The following is a 22,291-nucleotide window of genomic DNA, read 5'->3' on the forward strand; positions in this document are numbered from 1 at the left end:
AAGGTGGTGGCTCATATCTTGAGTTATCAAAGTATGAGTATGAAGGCTCATACCTTGGTTCATCAAAATATGAGTATGAGGGAGAAGGTTCATACCTTTGGTCTTCATAGGATGTGTATGAAGTTGACGGCTTGTACCTGGGCTCCTCATAATGGTTGTATGAAGTGGATGGTTGAAACAAGTTACAATATTATACCGAGTGCGGGTTTCCACAATTAGTGCAATAGTCTCTCATATAATCATCCTCCTCATAGGTGTAGTTGTATCCTGAGTATTGATCCATAAGAATCACTCAGCAGACCACAACTGAGTCTCGGGACCAGAAAACAAAAATAAAGACGGAAACAGAGGCTGGACACGGCCCCGTGTCTGGTGAACACGGCCCCGTGTTCAGGATCTGTATCTGGGCGTTTTAATTAAAGCTACTGGTCACCTTGAGCACGGGGGCGTGTTCAATGAGCACGGCCCTGTGTTCAGACTCTGTATCTGGGTATCTTACTAAAAATATGCAGCACGAGGGCGTGTTCAGTGAGCACGGCCCCGTGTTCAGGCTACTGTAAATGCAAACTAAACTAAAATGCAGAAAAATATGCGCGCGTTTTAAAAAGGTTTTGAAAAACTGATTAGGCCGTCGATTTTAAGCTTTCTTAAAATCCTTGTGTCCCCGGCAACGGCGCCAAAAACTTGATGCGTGTGTAGTGTAATATATTTTTGATGTATATTTTAAGCCCTTTTTACACTTTTAGCCAAGTTTTAAATTTATAAAACACGATATTTACTAACACTAAACACACATATGGGCAAGTGCACCCATCATGGACGTAGTATAGTGTTGGTAAGATACCGAGGTCGTCCAAGGACACAAGAGCTTTTAGTACCTGTTTATCCTCAACGTCTAATCAAATCAAAAAGTTAGAAAAGATTTTTAAACTAAGAAAATAAAAGCTAACTAAATGCTGAAAAATAAAAATAAAATAAAAACAGATAGACAAGATGAATCACTTGGATCCGACTCGTGTATTAGTATAACCTTTGATTATTTTCGCACTTTTGCACTTGTTTAAGAGATTATCTTAGTTATTGTAGTAGGCCCCTCTTTTGAAGGCGACGTTACCCTCAACCCAGTAGTTTGAGTCAGCAAGGATACAATCCTAGAGGGTTGGATTATTGGAAGATAATGAATTAAGTTATTAATGTAAATTATGGTAGGCCCAGCTTTTGGCGGTGACGTTACCCTCGACTATGTAGTCTGAGTCAGCAGGGATACAGTCCTAAATAGCCGGATTATAGTATTAATAGTAGTTAACTTATGAGGGGGTCAAAGAGTTTGGATCCCCGCCATCCAATACCTATGGTCATTGAAGGAGATCCTACTAAATTTGACCCAGGTCCCTTGCAGGACCTCTAAACGCTGAACAAGGGCAAGACCCTTACCAAACCGTTCCCTTAACCCCCGACCAGGTAGCCAACATACCTCCATATAGACCGTGGAGATATGAATGGTGAAAATCTTTTATTTTATATAGACAGTAAAATAATGCCAAGACACCACGGACAAACGATAAGGAAAGATCACCTTCAACATAAGCAACTAGTTATTAAAGTCATTAATACAAAACCAAATAAAAAGTGCAAAAGATTAAAAATAAAAAGTATTATACTAAACACTTGTCTTCACCAAGTGATGTAAGAGACTTAGGCAAACATGGCCTTGATTGTCAAGAACTCTTACGATCAATCTTGGATCCCGAGACGCCTCACACACTCTATGATGGACAATGGATGATGGTGGTGGATGATGGTGTTATGGTGGTGGTGGGTGGTGGATGAAGTGTGAGAGAGGTGGTGTGCCAAGGGATGAGTTGCAATGAAACCAAGCACTCCTATTTATAGGCTGAACAGAAGGCTGGGCACGGCCACGTGTCCGCTGGACACGCCCCCGTGCCTGTCTGACACTCTCTCTCTTCATTAATTGTAATTCGCAATTACAATTAATGCGCCTGCTGTACTTTCCCCACGCCCCCGTATTCACTGGACACGGCCCCGTGGTGGGCAATAGAAGCTTCTATAGGTTTGTCTTTTTTGCTGCTTCTTGGGCACGGCCCCGTGCTGGCTGAGCACGGGGCGTGTTCAGTCTTCTGCCTTCTCTATTTTACTTGGGAGGATGCTGTTGAGGGGTCGGGCAATCCACTTATGTTCCTTTTCTTGTATTTATGTTAGATTTAGCTGTCTTTTTGCTTCTTTTGTGAATTTGAGCTCATTTAATCCTGAAAATACAAAAAGAAGACAAAAACACTCTTTTTCCAACATTAGTACTTAAAAAGGGTTAGTTTTATGCCTCATTTGATGTAATTTATAAGTTGCATTTTACACACATCATGAAACATCCTAGATCACGTCCCGAATAGGGTACCATAAGCACCATTAATCAACGTATACATTCAGACCGCGGAACAAAAGGTTAGATCTAATGGGTTTCAGGCAACCCCACTCTTGGCCTACTTCTACCAATGAGTGCTTCTGTGTCTCAGTCAAAGTCGACAAAAATGCTTAGGTTTGGTGGCTTCCTATGTCGTGACACATGTTAGTGGCCTTGCAAACCACTAGCGATCTCAAACATTCATAGTACTCCGTTACATACACATTCTACATGATTCATACAAACATTCATAGTACTCAGTTACAGATACGTTTTACAAACTACATACCATGTTTTCATACAAAGTTTCCATATAACTTGACAAGAAAATGATTTTAAATTTGTTTTCTCAACAATACAACAAAAACCGGTCATTTAAAAAGATTTATTTCAAATCTTTTACAAACAAACTATGAACTCGCTCAACTTTATGTTGATTTTTCGCATGTTTCTTTCTCAGGTTATTTTTCAGAAATTGTGGCACGGTTGGAATAGGAGAACCAAGTGGAGTCGAGTACTTAGTGGGCGTTCAATTTCTAAAAGACTTAGATTATTTGCTTCCGCTGTGCAATGAAGATACCAGTCCAGTCACGCCAATGCTCTGATAATTTCGGGGTGTGACACTTGTAAAACTAATTGTTGGGTTGTACTTATTTTATACATTCACCAAACCGATTGGTAGTACGATATAGCGCTATAGGACTAGACACCCCATTCCTGTTGTATGGAATGTCAGAAACCAAATTTTAACCAAATAGAAATTGCCTTTGTGGTATTTCTATAGTCTCCAAAGTGTAGTTTGATACACCAAGTTTTGAATGAATACCAAATCACAGTTTCTTTTGTATATTTTGATATACTATAAAAGTACAGTTTGATGTGCTCTCAAATGTGATCTACCAAAGTATATTTTGATATACTATGTACAAAATCCAACATATGTTTTAACATGCTACTTTGTTATAAACCAAAGCATAGTTTGATATGCTACTGTTTACTAAAGTATATTTTGATGTACTACCAAAGCATAGTTTGATATGCTATTTTCAAACCAAAGCATAGTTTGATATGCTACTGTTTACTAAAGTATATTTTGATGTACTACCAAAGCATAGTTTGATATGCTATTTTCAAATCAAAGCGTAGTTTGATATGCTACTGTTTACTAAAGTATATTTTGATGTACTACCAAAGCATAGTTTGATATGCTATTGTCAAACCAAAGCATAGTTTGATATGCTACTGTTTACTAAAGTATATTTTGATGTACTACCAAAGCATAGTTTGATATGCATTTTCAAACCAAAGCATAGTTGATATGCTATTTTCAAACCAAAGTATAATTTGATATACTACCAATATTTTTATTCTTAAACCAAAGAATACTTGAGATATACTATCAAATCTATTATTTCATTAACCAAAGTATATTTTTATCTACTACCTATTAACTATTTCAAAACTAAAGTATATTTTGATATACTACTTATCCGGTCTTTTCTAAACCAAAGTATATTTTATATACTACAAACCTTTTATCAAAGAATGCATTTTAGAAACAAAACTTTTCACAAGGATTCATGGCTATTTTGGCAAAACATAAAATCTTTTTCTTATGTTAACTAAAGCCATGAATCTAAATCAACAAAACCTATGTTACTCACAGGAATTTTTATGCTGACGTATCTATTTTCATATATGTTTCAGGTACTGCTATGTGGTGATTGTTGATGCATGCTACATAAAGGATGGACTTGTGCCTTAGCGACTTTAAAAATGAGAAACAATTATTTGTATTTATCTGAATTGTACTAAAACAATGAGTTCAATGATTCAATAAAACGAAACAATTAAATCCATGGTTATGAGACAATTATTCTGTTACGACACTCCCCGACGTTTCCACCACGATTTGTTGTTTTACGTGGTCGGGGTGTGACAGATAGCTACATAGCCAAGGAGCCAAACATGAAGAAGTACTGGGAAAAGGCAAAGGAGCTCATGGGTACATTCCAATTATGTACTATCAAACAGGTTCTGATGTCACAAAACAAGAAGGCCGATGCACTAAGCAACCTTGCATCCCTCACATTTGCTCATCTCACCAAAAAAGTGTTAGTTGAAGTATTGAAAACATCATCCATTCAAGAGCTTGAAGTGCAAGACATAATTACATAGGAAGGGCCAAACTGGATGACTCCTTTGATCAAGTTCCTAAGAAACGGTGAGTTACCGAATGATCAGACGGAGGTCGAAAGGGTTCGTATCAAGTCAAGGCAGTATGTGCTACAAGGAGATATCCTTTACAAAAAAGTCACCTTGCACCACTACCTCGATGCGTTGGCCTGGAATAAAGCGAATATTAGATCAAGAAGGTTCACGAATGAATATGTGGGGCTCACTATGGCCCAAGATCGGTAGTCTCAAAATTGATGAACCTGGGATACTTTTGGCATTCCATGCACCGAGACACTTCTGAATAACTGCGAAAATGTGAAGCTTGTCAGTTGCATGCTCTAGTACCCAAAAGCCCTAAGCCGTTGATTACTTCACCAAGTGGTCAGAAGTAAAACCATTGGCTAAAATTTCAGGGACACAAGTCATTGAGTTCATTTGGGAAAGCATAATTTGTCGTTTTGGGCTCCCAGGGGTGCTAGTCATAGACAATGGTAAGCAGTTTGCTGAGAAGCCTTTTATCTCTTGGTGTAAAGAGTTTAGAATAACTCAAGTGTTCAGCTCAGTTGCTTACCATAGTCAAATGACCAAGTTGAAAGGACAAACCGAAGCATTGTAGAAGGGATTAAGGCCCGATTGGGAAGATGTGACAACAACTGGCTTGAAGAGCTTCCCAATGGCCTATGGGCAATTTGAACAACTGAGAAGACAAGCCACAAGAAAACACCTTACAGCCTAGTGTTTGGACCGAAGGTCGTAATCCCAGCGGAGATCGGAGTTACAATGCAACAAACATTCAACATTGACCTTGAGTCAAACAAAACGGAGACCATGTTGAATTTGGAACTCCTAAAAGAAGCTCGTGATCAAGCCGCTATACGTGAAGCATAGTACAAGCAAAAGATGGAATCATATTACAATCAGGTTGACAACCTAGCAAAAAACTCCATGGCAAAGGCCATGTAAGGGGATGAGCTTACAGGACACATCGGTCAATAGGTTCAAGGGTTGAATGGACCTATATAAGGGTGAGTTACTAAATCAACACAACTCCTTGAGACTTAAAAATTTAAAAAAAAACATGTCTCATAGACGGGTTTGAGCAGCCTACATTAAATTTTTCTTAAGCCTTAACAATGGCTTATGAACCAAAAAAACACCAAGTGAGTGTCAAAAAATAGGATAGATGATGTATCTTCTTGTTAAAAATACTTTAAGGCTAAGTGACTGCAGCACTAAACCTTTCAAGGTAGAAATAGCAAAGGATGCACAACTTAAAACAAAGACAACACATAAAACCAACAAAAAAACAAGGAAATAAACAGAACAACATAACATAAAAGATAACAAGTTAAACATAACAAAGGCCATACGGGCCATCCAACCTACACATTGTCCAAAAGCCTTTAAGGCTTCAACCATCAAGGGAGCTAAACGGTTCTCTCAAAATAAAACACATTCAAACATACACCACATAATATTGTTCAAGATGCTAAGATAGCTACGAATTAATTGTTTAAACATCAGAAGTAGGCTTAGAAGCTCCAGCTTCACTAGTCTTAGCCTTCTTCACCTTTTTTACCAACCCGCCACCTCAGAGCCTTCAAGGCTTACCTCCCGGGAACCCTCAGCACCATCCGAAAAAGTTTCTTCACTATCACCTGAATGTGAATGCTTCTTGTATAGAGTTTTCAGCACTTCCGCACATACGATCTCGTTAAGGCCAGCGGGTTTCAATTCCTGCAACACAGAAAGAGGCTTACCAAAGCAAGAGGAAACCTCACCCACATAAGGGTAAGTTAGCTGTTCCATGCTGAGTGTGGATTCCTTGAAGGTGGCCAAAGCTTGGGGTTGATAAAGGAAGACTGTTCTTGAGGCTGATGAGATTCATGGGCCTTAAAATCAGCAACTGTCACACCCTGGCTTTGCGGAAGCGTGGTTAATTTGGTGTGACTTCTTAATACCATAGCTTAATCATAACCAAGCTATATGAATTAAAAATATGCAAGATCATCCATTAAAATAAAAATACCATAACATTGTCTTAACGGGATAACACCATAACAACCATAAACTTGTTCACCAAACATTACAAATTCAATCTTAACATAAACATGGTTTAAGGACTGTGACTTGTCCAGGAAAGAGTCACATTCCCCAAAACCTGGATGACCTCGGTGACTAATGCAGCGGGAAAACATGCCATACCGTGCCAGATCTTTAATTCCCTGAAATACATGTAAGTTGAAAAATCAACAATAATGTTGAGCGAGTTCATGCGAAAGTGAGTAAATAAACCTTTGTCTTTATCAAAAATCCTGGTATGTAGCAAATAAGGAAAAAGAGATCACCAATGGTTTGCAAGGCCATTGATATGTGTGAAGTGCAAGTAGGAAGACTCAAACCTAGCGGATTTATGCGTCGGGCACTAAGTCACCCCGAGGTCCGTTATGCTGGACCTGGGGCTGGGCTCGCTACACCCAGATAGATCTACCGCTCCTGTCCCTCGGTCCTACCATGAGGATTAATGGCCTCAAGTTTCCGCCTACCCACTCACATGATCTAAGTAACAAACCTCCTTACGCTAACCATACCATGTATAAAATAACCATAAACATAGTAACATGTATTTCACCCCCGCAGTTTAGAAAACTGAAAACAGTTAAGAGAAAAGGGGGACATGAACTCACTGTCAGTGCGTCGCTATACCAAGTACTCCGGATGTCAGGCAGCTGTGCAACGACCTACATGTACTAATTCTATTAGACGGATGGCCGTGCCTTAGCTTTATAGTTTAGGTTTTTGGGAAATAGTTAGACAACTATTCCGTGTTTATATTTTGCATGTACTTGGTAGTTAATCTCCTTCCCAAGGATGGGGGATTTAATACATGTGTATTTGTATTATATCATTAAGTCCCACTTAATATATTTTTACTTCTCATTCCAAAATATATATATTTTTCTCAAAAATATTATATTTTCGCTTCACATAATATTTCCAAAATAATGCGTTGACAAAATACGCGTTCATGATTATTTCCGTAATGTCACACCCCGACCACGTAGAACATACAAAACGTGGCGGAAACGTCGGGGAGTGTTGTAACAGAATCAATTGTTTCAAATCCATGGCAATTGAAGTTTCGTTTTATTAACCAAACATGAATGTTTACATTGTTTAAACAAGAACCAAAGAGTACATAACATAAATTAACTAGTTCTTGTCTCGTTTTAAGTCACTAAGGCACAGTCCGCCTAAGTATGTCTTGATAAGTACTACGCATCGTCTCCTGAAAACACATGTGAAAATAGGTACGTCAGCATAAAAATGCCTGTGAGATACATTGGTTTTGTGAAAACGGAATTCATGACTTATGTTTGAGAAAATGTTTAGTCATGAACCTCGTATTTTGCTTTGTCTTGTAAATCATTTGAAAAACGGTAAGATCAAATGATGCGTATAAATAAGAGAACACTGTATGGTTAAACGGATAACCATGTAAAATGAGTTTGTATAAGATAAGTCGTTTGTAAAACAATGTCTCGTGAAAAGTGTGTTATTTGTATAAAATGTCATATGTCTCAAATTGAAATGATTCAAATAACGCTACGATATGTAATACCATACAAACACTTATATATAGGAAGTACCAGCGGCGTATCCACCATGCTTGTATCATATTACACACGCCTCGTTACTTAATCACTTACTCAAACCAAACCATCAAGATGAAATGTTTAACAACGGTAGAAATGTTTATGTATAGTCAAATGTCTATTGTCAACTGTAAATCATGTCAACGGATACAACTGGTACACACGGTTCAAAGGTTACGAACGGTTCATATAATCAAAGGGTTAAGATGGTTCACATAGTCAAACGGTTACAACGGCTCAAAATGTAGTATAATGTGTTCATATGCTGGATGAGCATATGCAACAGAAATGCAATGTGAAACAATGTACTACGTATGCACACAATGGGCGTACGTAGCATGAAATGTATTGTAGAGTACAACGGCTCAAAATGTAGTATGATGTGTTCATATGCTGGATGAGCATATGCAACAGAAATGCAATGTGAAACAATGTACTACGTATGCACACAATGGGCGTACGTAGCATGAAATGTATTGTAAAGCAATGTACTAAGTACGCACACAATGGGCATACATAGCATAAACACAATGAAATCATGTACTATATATGTACTATCAAACATATCAAGCATATGATGTGAAAACGGGAAAGCATGAAAGTAACAAGTAGGCACATGTGTTTCACCCCAAAACAGTTTGGAAAACGGTAAAAGAGGGGTTCAATGTACTCACCTGAGATTGCTTTGGAGTTCTTGTATAATGACCAGATAATGCTAAAGATCACGGGATATCAACGGCACCTAATAGGTAGCTATGTTAATATACTGGATCAAACCGGAAGGATCGGATAGTACGCGGGTTCGTAAACCAAATGAGTATGGAGACTCGTGTAATATGGTTTAACAAAGCCTACATACTAAAATGAAACCTAACCTAAGTGCTTACGCCCCATCATGACCCGTTTAGGTTGCTTAGGCTACCCTAACGCGTCGTTCGCGTAGAACGCGTCTGGAACGCCTAACATCGTGACCACAAGGTATAACCTCGGAAGGTTATAGCTATGGTCACCTAATGTGTTTGGTCGGATCCTAAAGATCGACCAAATGGGTGGGGTTCGAAAGTGTAAGCGATGGTTTAGATTGCTTACCTTACGACCCTGTATAAGCACTAAACTAAAAGTGACGAGCTAAGCATGTTAGAACATGCTTAACTAAGTTTAGAAAACAGGTTTGACATCAAAACAAACGGCTTTGATGCTCACGAGTAGTTTGGTTACAAAATATGCAAGAATGCACATTTTGGCCGAAACTACGACCCGTCACTGAGCCTAGTTAACGTGGTGATCAGTAGGTATAGTCACTACGGACTATAACCATCGTGATCACGCTCACGTTATGAAGTTCCATGAACTTCGCATCGACCATAAGCTGGTCAATGCAGAAAGTCAACAAAATGTTGATTTTCGGACTCGAAAAGCGATAAAAGAGCGAAAGAAGACTTACGGAAGGTCCCCGAGTGCTAATCTAGATCAAATAGCTCAGGTATGGAACAATGGTTCCAACTTAGAGCCTTAAGATCAGATTTTGTGGGTTTTTGGAACAAAGGGGGGGGTATTTATAGGAAAAGTGGAACCGTTAGGATCGTTTATCGAATATCGTGCCGCGATCTCGAGCGTACACTTGTCAAATTCTTGTGGTAAGTCAGAACTTGGCCCTTGGCTCCTGATTGGGTGAAAGGGCATTGCCCCTTGATCGAACGAAAGGCCAAACTGCATTAAATGCAAAGATTTTTCTGTCTGACAGTCTCACGCGCCCCGCGTAAGGATTTGGTAAATCCTTACGCGCCCCGCCTAAGGTTCCCAGATCAGAATTTACAATTTTGGTCCCTGCACTTCAGAAACACGTATTTTGGCCCATTTTTGGCACGTTTAAGCCCCGTTAACCTCATTTCAAGGCTCTAAGATGAAGTTAAAGTGTAGGGGACATGAAATATGCTCAAAAATATTCCGGATGTCGGTTCGTTTGGCCGTACGATTGCGATGTTCGCTTAATTACGACGGAATGCGCATAAGCGCGAAAGACGATCCAAATGACGCGACGAATGGATTTTTCTCATGCCAAACACTAAGGCATAATATAAGGATGCTTACATAAATTTTTGGATGTCCGGATGTATTCAGAACGTAAGTTATGCGCGAAAGTGCAAACTTGTGCACTTTTTGACACTTTTAGTCCCTGAATGATCCAAAAGTTTGTTTTAGCATACCAAACACCTCAAAGCCTATTTCTAAGCTATGTAAAGGATATTTAGGGTATGTTTACCTTATGGACATGTTCCGGAATGTTCGTTACAGTTCAAATTGGCATACTTTCGTAGTTTGTCAAGTTTAGTCCCTGTAAGCGAATTAACTTGTTTTTGCTATACCAAAGCCTTCAAAACTTATTTCTATGTTATGTAAAGGTTATTTAAGGTATGTTGAGTATATGTTGATGTTCCGGAGTATTTGTCGCATTAAACCGAGTACGTTTACGCACCAGTTTGCGTATAATGCTCTAGAAACAATGTAGAGTTTGAAATTGAACAATAATTGATATGTGCAAAACATACACATATTTATACAAGATCCCAAGTATGAAATACAATATTTCATCGGCTTGGTATTTGTTTGATGGTCGCGGTGACACAGGTGTCACAGTCTCCCCTACTTTAGGAAATTTCGTCCCGAAATTTATTTGTAGGAGTCTATTTGTGACTTTGCCAAATAACCACCAGCGATATGCAAGGCAATATCCTGTCATTTCCTTAACGGTCATTCCTCAGAAACGAATATGAACAGACGGAGTCATTTTCCTCAACGAGTATTCTTCAGAAATGGAAATGACGGAATAAGCAACGGATGTTCATTTCCTCAACGGATAAATCTTCAGAAACGAAAATGAACAGACGGAGTCATCTTCAACGGTTGCTTCCTCAGAGTTGGAAATGAAAGATTACACAACGGATATTCATTTCTCAAATGGATAAATCGTCAGAAATGAAAATGAACTAACGGAGTCATCTTCAACGGTTGCTTCCTCAGAGTTGGAAATGAAGGATTACACAACGGATATTCATTTCTCCAACGGATAAATCGTCAGAAACGAAAATGAACTAACGGAGTCATTTTCAACGGTTGCTTCATCAGAGTTGGAAATGAAGGATTTCACAACGGATATTCATTTCCCCAACGGATAAATCGTCAGAAACGAAAATGAACTAACGGAGTCATTTTCAACGGTTGCTTCATCAGAGTTGGAAATGAAGGATTTCACAACGGATATTCATTTCCCCAACGGATAAATCGTCAGAAACGAAAATGAACTAACGGAGTCATTTTCAACGGTTGCTTCATCAGAGTTGGAAATGAAGGATTTCACAACGGATATTCATTTCCCCAACGGATAAATCGTCAGAAACGAAAATGAACTAACGGAGTCATTTTCAACGGTTGCTTCATCAGAGTTGGAAATGAAGGATTACACAACGGATATTCATCTCCTCAACGGATAAATCTTCAGAAACGAAAATGAACTAAACGGAATCATTTTCAACGGTTGCTTCATCAGAGTTGGAAATGAAGGATTACACAACGGATATTCATTCCCTCAACGGATAAATCTTCAGAAACGAAAATGAACTAAACGGAATCATTTTCAACGGTTGCTTCATCAGAGTTGGAAATGAAGGATTACACAACGGATATTCATTCCCTCAACGGATAAATCTTCAGAAACGAAAATGAACTAAACGGAATCATTTTCAACGGTTGCTTCATCGGAGTTGGAAATGAATAGGGTTAACTCTAGACACATGACAGAACTTGCTGTGATTTCTGTGCACTAAATTCCATAATTATGTATGCATCCATAATTACGTAATCCCTTGCACAGTCCGCACAGTTTGTTTTGTAATGTTTTGGGGAAGGATATCAAACTTGTGATGAGGGTGACTAGACTTCCATCGGTTCCTTTTAATTAGATCGACAGGGGATCTTCTTAGTTAGGCCACCAAAGAGTCCTTTCAGCTATATCATCACATGATATCCTTATCCAGATTTTTGGATGAATCTGTTTAACTAGACCACTCAAGGGTCTAATTATGAAGTAGTACTTTATAATCCGAGGGACTTAACTATAACATAGAAGTCCATTGAGGATTTTAAGTAATACCCCTGGGTATCCTACGATGAATCTCTTGTACAAGGATATGTAAGATTCTACGAGGATTTGGATAGCATAATTTGGATCACACAACAACACATAAGGGAACACATAAGCACGAAGTCACATACTTGTTTAACTTGATCATAATTTGTTTTTAACTTGTTATTGATCGAATACGGATATGGAAACCAATCGACGGGTCTCAATGTTCACTGGAATCTATCTGAGAAGATAGGAAGATCTCCCAAAATTCGATTTTTGATTACAAGGAATCACCACATTCGAATGAAGGTATACAACAATTAAAGACTTACGGGAAATTCCTAGGTACCCTATTAAGGATTTATAGTGGTACCTTGGGTATTCGTCTTGTGTTGTAACCTGCGCCTTGTACTTCGTTTCCTTAGAATAAACGGGTACTTAGGAATTCCGTGGAAGACGCAAGTGATTATAGAATGGGAGAATTTTGGGGGTAGTTTGTTCTTCAAGGAATACGGTTCCTTGATTGTCGGTATTGCAAGGGATATGTCGTTTATACATGCAACCATCGAAATACATTGCAATGTAAATGAAAGATTTATTTATAAACAACGATATCAACTGTTCCTTGGATCTTGACAACAAAAGAAACTTAATACATAAGACATGATTATTTCTAAACGATGTTGTCTTCTAGTCAGTCGGGTGATCATCCTTGTGCTGGATTTGCATTAGCAAGCTTTGGGCAATTTCTTCGGAAATGACCCATCTCGCCACAGTTGAAACAAGAACCTGGTAGGAAACGACCTTGAGCGGGATTGTTGCCAGCTTGGTTTGGTGCAGCTGCAGCTGGGCAGATTCTTGTTGTATGGCCTATGAGTCCACAAGTTTGGCATTTGCGGCACTGTACATTGGCGTGATGATGGAGGCTACATTGGTTGCACAAGGGTGCAGTTCCATTGTATGGTTTTCTAGCAGGGGGTTGAGCTGGTTGGTTGGGGACGGCTTGACCATTGTGAGCGACCACGGCGAAGTTCTGAGAAGCCTTTCGCTTCCTTGACTTCTTAGGAGATTCAGTCTGTTCATCCATGGTCTTTGATTCCTCTATTGGCTTCTTGTCACCCTTTCGAAAAAGTTTATGCTTTCTGATCTGCGATTCAGTCAAGGTTGCAGATAGCTCAATGGCCTGACGGAGTGTGGTAGGGTTGCTACCAGTGACAATGTCTTGTACCGAGTCAGGCAGGCCGTCGATGTACCTTTCGATAGCCTTGTCGAGTGGGGCGACCATAGTCGGGCAAAGTAGACTCAACTCCTCAAACCTATCAGTATATGCCCTATGTTCGCCACTATCTTGTTTCAAATCATCAAACTCCTTCTCCAACGCTCGTTGTTCATGACGAGGACAAAACTCTCTCATCATAAGAGCTCTCAGTTCAGCCCATGTTTGTGCTAGAGCAACATCTGCACCACGGTCTCTCATTACCCCGTTCCACCATGTAAGAGCCCTCTTCTGAAACACACTCGAAGAAAACTCGACCTTGCGATTTTCCGGACACTGCACGTGGCGAAAGGTATTCTCGATGCTCTCGAACCATTGGAGAAGCCCAGTTGCTCCCTCAGAACCACTAAACTTGAGTGGTTTAGCCGAGTTAAAGTTCTTGAAATTGCATGTACCATTGTTGTTGTTGTTGGCTTGGTTCCATTGAGCAAAGAGATTTGGGAATTGAGCAGCCATCTGCTGCGCAATAATTTCTGCCAGCTCGGCAGTTGCTATCTGGTGTTCGCGTCGAGGAGGCATTCTAAAAGGGGAAAAACATGAAAGGAAACAAATAAAATGGTATTGGGTAAGAATAGGATGTTACAATCACCGACCATAATCACGGTTGATGGTTATTTGTTCGAATCATGAAGCAAACAAACAACACCAAGGCTGAATCAAAGCAAATAGATCCTCATAGTGTATCGCGAAGACATGCTCACCTATAAGTGGACACTCACCCCAAGAGTTCCCAGGTAAGAGTGACTGGTCCGATTATGTGGATTTGTACGAATACTCTAACCTTAGACAGAAAACCCAGGGTACAGGCATTCACTCTTCTAGTTCGCACGTGTTCACACTATTTAGGACCCAAAACTTTTGACGAGAGTTTTGAAAATTCAAAGGGGTTCAAAACCTTATAACAAAGGGTTCAAAACCTTACAATAGAGGGTTCAAAACCTAGTAATCAATCATCCTAGAACAGATGATTAGTTTTCAAGGCGGTTTTGAAATTTATGTTCTTGTTGTGGTCGTCGCCTAAGGATAGGTGACGGTATTGTTTTATGACTAAACGCAAGTGAACTCGCGTTAGGGTCCTAGGAAGGTTATAGACTAGGTCAAAGCATTACTAATAACCTAATTCCCTATAACCATTGGCTCTGATACCATCTTTTCTGTCACACCCCGACCACGTAGAACATACAAAACGTGGCGGAAACGTCGGGGAGTGTTGTAACAGAATCAATTGTTTCAAATCCATGGCAATTGAAGTTTCGTTTTATTAACCAAACATGAATGTTTACATTGTTTAAACAAGAACCAAAGAGTACATAACATAAATTAACTAGTTCTTGTCTCGTTTTAAGTCACTAAGGCACAGTCCGCCTAAGTATGTCTTGATAAGTACTACGCATCGTCTCCTGAAAACACATGTGAAAATAGGTACGTCAGCATAAAAATGCCTGTGAGATACATTGGTTTTGTGAAAACGGAATTCATGACTTATGTTTGAGAAAATGTTTAGTCATGAACCTCGTATTTTGCTTTGTCTTGTAAATCATTTGAAAAACGGTAAGATCAAATGATGCGTATAAATAAGAGAACACTGTATGGTTAAACGGATAACCATGTAAAATGAGTTTGTATAAGATAAGTCGTTTGTAAAACAATGTCTCGTGAAAAGTGTGTTATTTGTATAAAATGTCATATGTCTCAAATTGAAATGATTCAAATAACGCTACGATATGTAATACCATACAAACACTTATATATAGGAAGTACCAGCGGCGTATCCACCATGCTTGTATCATATTACACACGCCTCGTTACTTAATCACTTACTCAAACCAAACCATCAAGATGAAATGTTTAACAACGGTAGAAATGTTTATGTATAGTCAAATGTCTATTGTCAACTGTAAATCATGTCAACGGATACAACTGGTACACACGGTTCAAAGGTTACGAACGGTTCATATAATCAAAGGGTTAAGATGGTTCACATAGTCAAACGGTTACAACGGCTCAAAATGTAGTATAATGTGTTCATATGCTGGATGAGCATATGCAACAGAAATGCAATGTGAAACAATGTACTACGTATGCACACAATGGGCGTACGTAGCATGAAATGTATTGTAGAGTACAACGGCTCAAAATGTAGTATGATGTGTTCATATGCTGGATGAGCATATGCAACAGAAATGCAATGTGAAACAATGTACTACGTATGCACACAATGGGCGTACGTAGCATGAAATGTATTATAAAGCAATGTACTAAGTACGCACACAATGGGCATACATAGCATAAACACAATGAAATCATGTACTATATATGTACTATCAAACATATCAAGCATATGATGTGAAAACGGGAAAGCATGAAAGTAACAAGTAGGCACATGTGTTTCACCCCAAAACAGTTTGGAAAACGGTAAAAGAGGGGTTCAATGTACTCACCTGAGATTGCTTTGGAGTTCTTGTATAATGACCAGATAATGCTAAAGATCACGGGATATCAACGGCACCTAATAGGTAGCTATGTTAATATACTGGATCAAACTGGAAGGATCGGATAGTACGCGGGTTCGTAAACCAAATGAGTATGGAGACTCGTGTAATATGGTTTAACAAAGCCTACATACTAAAATGAAACCTAACCTAAGTGCTTACGCCCCATCATGACCCGTTTAGGTTGCTTAGGCTACCCTAACGCGTCGTTCGCGTAGAACGCGTCTGGAACGCCTAACATCGTGACCACAAGGTATAACCTCGGAAGGTTATAGCTATGGTCACCTAATGTGTTTGGTCGGATCCTAAAGATCGACCAAATGGGTGGGGTTCGAAAGTGTAAGCGATGGTTTAGATTGCTTACCTTACGACCCTGTATAAGCACTAAACTAAAAGTGACGAGCTAAGCATGTTAGAACATGCTTAACTAAGTTTAGAAAACAGGTTTGACATCAAAACAAACGGCTTTGATGCTCACGAGTAGTTTGGTTACAAAATATGCAAGAATGCACATTTTGGCCGAAACTACGACCCGTCACTGAGCCTAGTTAACGTGGTGATCAGTAGGTATAGTCACTACGGACTATAACCATCGTGATCACGCTCACGTTATGAAGTTCCATGAACTTCGCATCGACCATAAGCTGGTCAATGCAGAAAGTCAACAAAATGTTGATTTTCGGACTCGAAAAGCGATAAAAGAGCGAAAGAAGACTTACGGAAGGTCCCCGAGTGCTAATCTAGATCAAATAGCTCAGGTATGGAACAATGGTTCCAACTTAGAGCCTTAAGATCAGATTTTGTGGGTTTTTGGAACAAAGGGGGGGGTATTTATAGGAAAAGTGGAACCGTTAGGATCGTTTATCGAATATCGTGCCGCGATCTCGAGCGTACACTTGTCAAATTCTTGTGGTAAGTCAGAACTTGGCCCTTGGCTCCTGATTGGGTGAAAGGGCATTGCCCCTTGATCGAACGAAAGGCCAAACTGCATTAAATGCAAAGATTTTTCTGTCTGACAGTCTCACGCGCCCCGCGTAAGGATTTGGTAAATCCTTACGCGCCCCGCCTAAGGTTCCCAGATCAGAATTTACAATTTTGGTCCCTGCACTTCAGAAACACGTATTTTGGCCCATTTTTGGCACGTTTAAGCCCCGTTAACCTCATTTCAAGGCTCTAAGATGAAGTTAAAGTGTAGGGGACATGAAATATGCTCAAAAATATTCCGGATGTCGGTTCGTTTGGCCGTACGATTGCGATGTTCGCTTAATTACGACGGAATGCGCATAAGCGCGAAAGACGATCCAAATGACGCGACGAATGGATTTTTCTCATGCCAAACACTAAGGCATAATATAAGGATGCTTACATAAATTTTTGGATGTCCGGATGTATTCAGAACGTAAGTTATGCGCGAAAGTGCAAACTTGTGCACTTTTTGACACTTTTAGTCCCTGAATGATCCAAAAGTTTGTTTTAGCATACCAAACACCTCAAAGCCTATTTCTAAGCTATGTAAAGGATATTTAGGGTATGTTTACCTTATGGACATGTTCCGGAATGTTCGTTACAGTTCAAATTGGCATACTTTCGTAGTTTGTCAAGTTTAGTCCCTGTAAGCGAATTAACTTGTTTTTGCTATACCAAAGCCTTCAAAACTTATTTCTATGTTATGTAAAGGTTATTTAAGGTATGTTGAGTATATGTTGATGTTCCGGAGTATTTGTCGCATTAAACCGAGTACGTTTACGCACCAGTTTGCGTATAATGCTCTAGAAACAATGTAGAGTTTGAAATTGAACAATAATTGATATGTGCAAAACATACACATATTTATACAAGATCCCAAGTATGAAATACAATATTTCATCGGCTTGGTATTTGTTTGATGGTCGCGGTGACACAGGTGTCACACGTAATGCGTAAGTTACGTTTTAACGATTAAGTGGTAATAATAATTACCGGTGTAACTTACATGTTTGTCGTGTAAGCGTTTGTATTATTTTGGAGCTGTTATCGTTCGAAATATTATTTTTACTCTAAATATAATATTTATGTATTTTCACAAAATAATCATAAACAGTGTGGTGAAAAATATATTTACAAAATATATACTTATCACGTTTAGTTTTGTGAAAATCCCACCTCCCAATATTTGTAAATAAAGTCGTGGCGAAATATATTTTGAAAGCATATCAAAAATAGCTCTAACACTTGTAAATAATTCTAAGTGTTAGATTTTAGAAAAATTTCGCCAGAGTTTCCCCTGTAACTGGAGGTGGCCACGCTTTCAAGCGTATCATTTTCTTTTACAAAAATCACTTCAACACTTCTTTAAATCAACAAATCAATTTCCGACACATCAAACTAGTCGACAAGTATGTAAATCGCATAATCACATGAACTTGTAGTTTTTCCGAAAACTATAGTGTAGATCCCGTTATATTTGGTGGATCTTTGTATAAAATAGTTTAATCCCGTAAAAACCTCGTTTTTAAAATAAATCATCCTTTACAACTTCCCGTCATCTTTCACAAAAATTGTTATTTTGCCGGATCTTTCATTTCACAAGTGTTTATACACTTGTGGTTTGCAAAAATCATATTTGTTAGTGTGTCATCCAACTTTTATAAAACATGATTTTCTCGACACTTGGTTCTACGAAAATACCACTTGTACATACGTAGATCCGCTAGTTTTAAATACTATTTTACAAGTAAAAATACTTTTACACAAGTTCATGTTTCTCGTGTGGTAGAGTTTCACCTTTTAACCCTTGTACCGATAGAAATAAGCTTATGTCAAGATCTATGATCTTAACAAAGTCGGGTTAAACGATGATCCGAGCCACCACATCGTAGATCGGGCCTAAATAATCACCATATTTAAACACTACAACTTTTACACAACTTATGATCTTTTAACCAACAAGATTCATGTTTTAGTAAACTTTAAAGATTCAAAAGATAAGTTTCCGCATTTTAACCGTTACAAATCTTATTAACCACCTTAGATATGTTCGAGAATGAGTTTTAAGTGTTATACCTCTAGCTCGGGGCTAGGGAAGATTCTAGGCGAAAAGGTGGTGGATAAAAGCAAGGTAACGAGGTTCTTCCACTTCCGTTTGCTCCAAGACTCCTAATACGTGACCTTGAACACTTGTATGTGCTTGGAATGAAGAGATCAGGACTCGAAAATGGATGTAGGAGAGGGGGGGGGGGGTTCGGCCGAGAGCTCTTGGAGGGAGAGAGAGAATGTTTTTGGTGAGTTTGTGAAGTGATAATCTCATGTGTAATCTCAAGTATTTATAGACAAACTCAAGTCCCATAATCCCTTGGTTAATATGTCTTCAAGATATTATGCATAAGTGATTATTTTAATCAAAAGGGGTACTACACTTGGTCACAATGTGACCGATCGGCCCAAGGGGGGGGGGGGCATTTGGTTCGATTTCAAGTATTTAGTTAGAGTTTAGTTAGATTAACTAAGTTAGATTAGGGGTTAACTTAGTTAGTTACATGTTGCGCTTTAACGCGGGTGTTAGGGAAATCAGGGACCCTAACTGGCTCAGAAAAAGATCAATAATATTTTTGTCAATATTTTCATGTTCCGGGTTTAGTCCGGTTGTTCGGTTGGATGGTAATCCGTTAAAGTGCTTAAGTAAGCTTTTAAGCGTCGTTAATAATATTTTTAGTGACACTATTTATTCTACAAAGTGTCAGGAATACTTCCCCATGTTTTGGCACTTTATCAGTTAGCCAGAAGCTAGTATGTTAATAAAAGTGCTGTGTTTCGTGCTTAGAGTACGCTTTAGGCACATCCAGTCATTATATCTTATTCCTAGAGACGCAGTTTTACAACCCTTGTATCCCTACACTCACTATGGGTGTAGTAAAATATTTTTGGCTCATACAGGCCCTTAGAGGCAGTGTCTGCCTGATGCTGGCTTTATCAGCATATTCAATAGGTTATCCGTTCTAATGCTACTGTGCTTTAGTGCATCATGTTTGTCACTAAGGTTCAACTTGTAAATAATGTAGTAACGGAAATCAAAGTATGATGCAGGAATATACAAGTTCTAGAAATCAAGTAGCAGTTCATTGGCAATTTCAGTTAAGCACAGTAATTAAGCAGCAATTAATAGTTAATTAAGTCGTACGAATACCTGGTTTAGTGAGGGTTGTCACATTCTCCCCCCGTTAGAAAAATTTCGTCCCGAAATTTTAAGCTACAAGCAGAGCTTAGGAAATAAGTGGGGGTATTTCTCTTTCATTCGGTCCTCACGCTCCCAGGTGAATTCAGGACCATGTCTAGCATTCCAACGAACTTTGACGAGCTTGACACTGCTCCGGCGGGTCTTGTTTACTTTCCAATCCGTGACCACAACAGGTTCTTCAACGAAGTGGAGTGTGTCGTCAACATGAATTTCGTCGGTAGGAATGGCAACTGTATCTTGCGTTGGACTTCTCTTCAGATTGGATACATGAAATGTATCGTGAACACCATTCAGTTCGGCAGGTAGGTCCAACTTGTATGCTACTAACCCGATTCTCTCCAAGATCTTGAATGGTCCAATATACCTCGGGTTCAACTTTCCACGTTTCCCAAAACGTGCCACACCCTTCCAGGGTGATACCTTCAACAAAACCATCTCACCAACCTCAAACTCCAGAGGTTTCCTGCTTCGATCCGCGTAGGCTTTCTGCCGGTCGCGAGCCGCGCTGATGCGGTCTCGGATTTGTGCGATCTTATCTGTGGTTTCCTGTACCATTTCAGGACCAACCAATTGTCTATCACCTGCGTCAGCCCAACAAAGCGGTGATCTGCACTTGCGCCCATATAAAGCTTCGAATGGCGCGGCACCAATACTGGTGTGGTAGCTGTTGTTGTATGAGAACTCAACCAAAGGCAAATGCTTATCCCAGCTACCGCCCAAATCCATCACACATGCTCTCAGCATATCTTCTGGTGTCTGTATCGTCCGCTCGCTTTGGCCGTCGGTCTGTGGGTGAAACGCGGTGCTCAGATTCAACTTTGAGCCAAAAGCTTCCTGGAAGGATTGCCATATCCTTGACACGAACCTTCCGTCTCTATCAGAGATAATCGAGAGAGGTACTCCATGACGTGTAACAATCTCTCTCATGTAGGTGTCGGCCAGTTTTCTCGTATTATCCTTCTCTCGGATAGGTAGGAAGTGTGCTGACTTCGTTAAGCGATCCACTATTACCCAAATAGTGTCATGGCCTCTTGGCGTTCTTGGCAACTTCGTAATAAAATCCATAGAGATTTGTTCCCATTTCCACTTGGGAATCTCTGGTTGCTGCAGAAGTCCCGAAGGCTTCTGGTATTCCGCCTTAACTTTGGCGCAAGTTAAACATTTGCTCACATAAACAACAACATCGCCTTTCATCCTAGGCCACCAGTAATAATCTTTAAGATCCTGGTACATCTTATCCGCTCCAGGATGGATAGAGTACCGCGACTTGTGAGCTTCATCGAAAATAACCTTCCTTAAACCACCAAACAGAGGAACCCAAATCCTTTTCTTAAAACACAACGTTCCTTCCCTGTTTGGTACCAATAACTTCTCCATCCCACGGAGATACTCTTCTTCAAGGTTTCTTTCCTTGAGAGCTTCTTTCTGTGCGGCACGAATGCGCAAAGAAAGATCGGTCTGAATAATCATTTCCAAAGCCCTAACCCTTATGGGCTTGATCCTCTCTTTTCGACTTAGGGCATCGGCGACCACATTCGCCTTCCCTGGATGATACTTAATCTCGCAGTCGTAGTCATTCAACAGTTCTACCCATCGCCTTTGCCTCATATTCAACTCCTTCTGGTTGAATATATGTTGGAGGCTCTTGTGATCTGTGAAGATTGTGCACTTCGTACCATAAAGGTAGTGTCTCTAGATCTTTAAAGCAAAAACTACTGTGCCTAGTTCCAAATCATGTGTGGTATAGTTCTTTTCATGTACCTTCAGTTGGCGTGACGCGTAGGCAATAACCTTTTGGCGTTGCATCAACACACAACCCAATCCTTGACGCGATGCGTCGCAGTATACCACAAAATCATCTGTACCTTCCGGTAGAGCTAAGATTGGCGCGTTGCAAAGCTTATCTTTCAATATCTGAAATGCTTCCTCCT

Source organism: Helianthus annuus, chromosome 17 (genome assembly GCF_002127325.2).
Source record: "Helianthus annuus cultivar XRQ/B chromosome 17, HanXRQr2.0-SUNRISE, whole genome shotgun sequence".
NCBI classification, from domain to species: domain Eukaryota; kingdom Viridiplantae; phylum Streptophyta; class Magnoliopsida; order Asterales; family Asteraceae; genus Helianthus; species Helianthus annuus.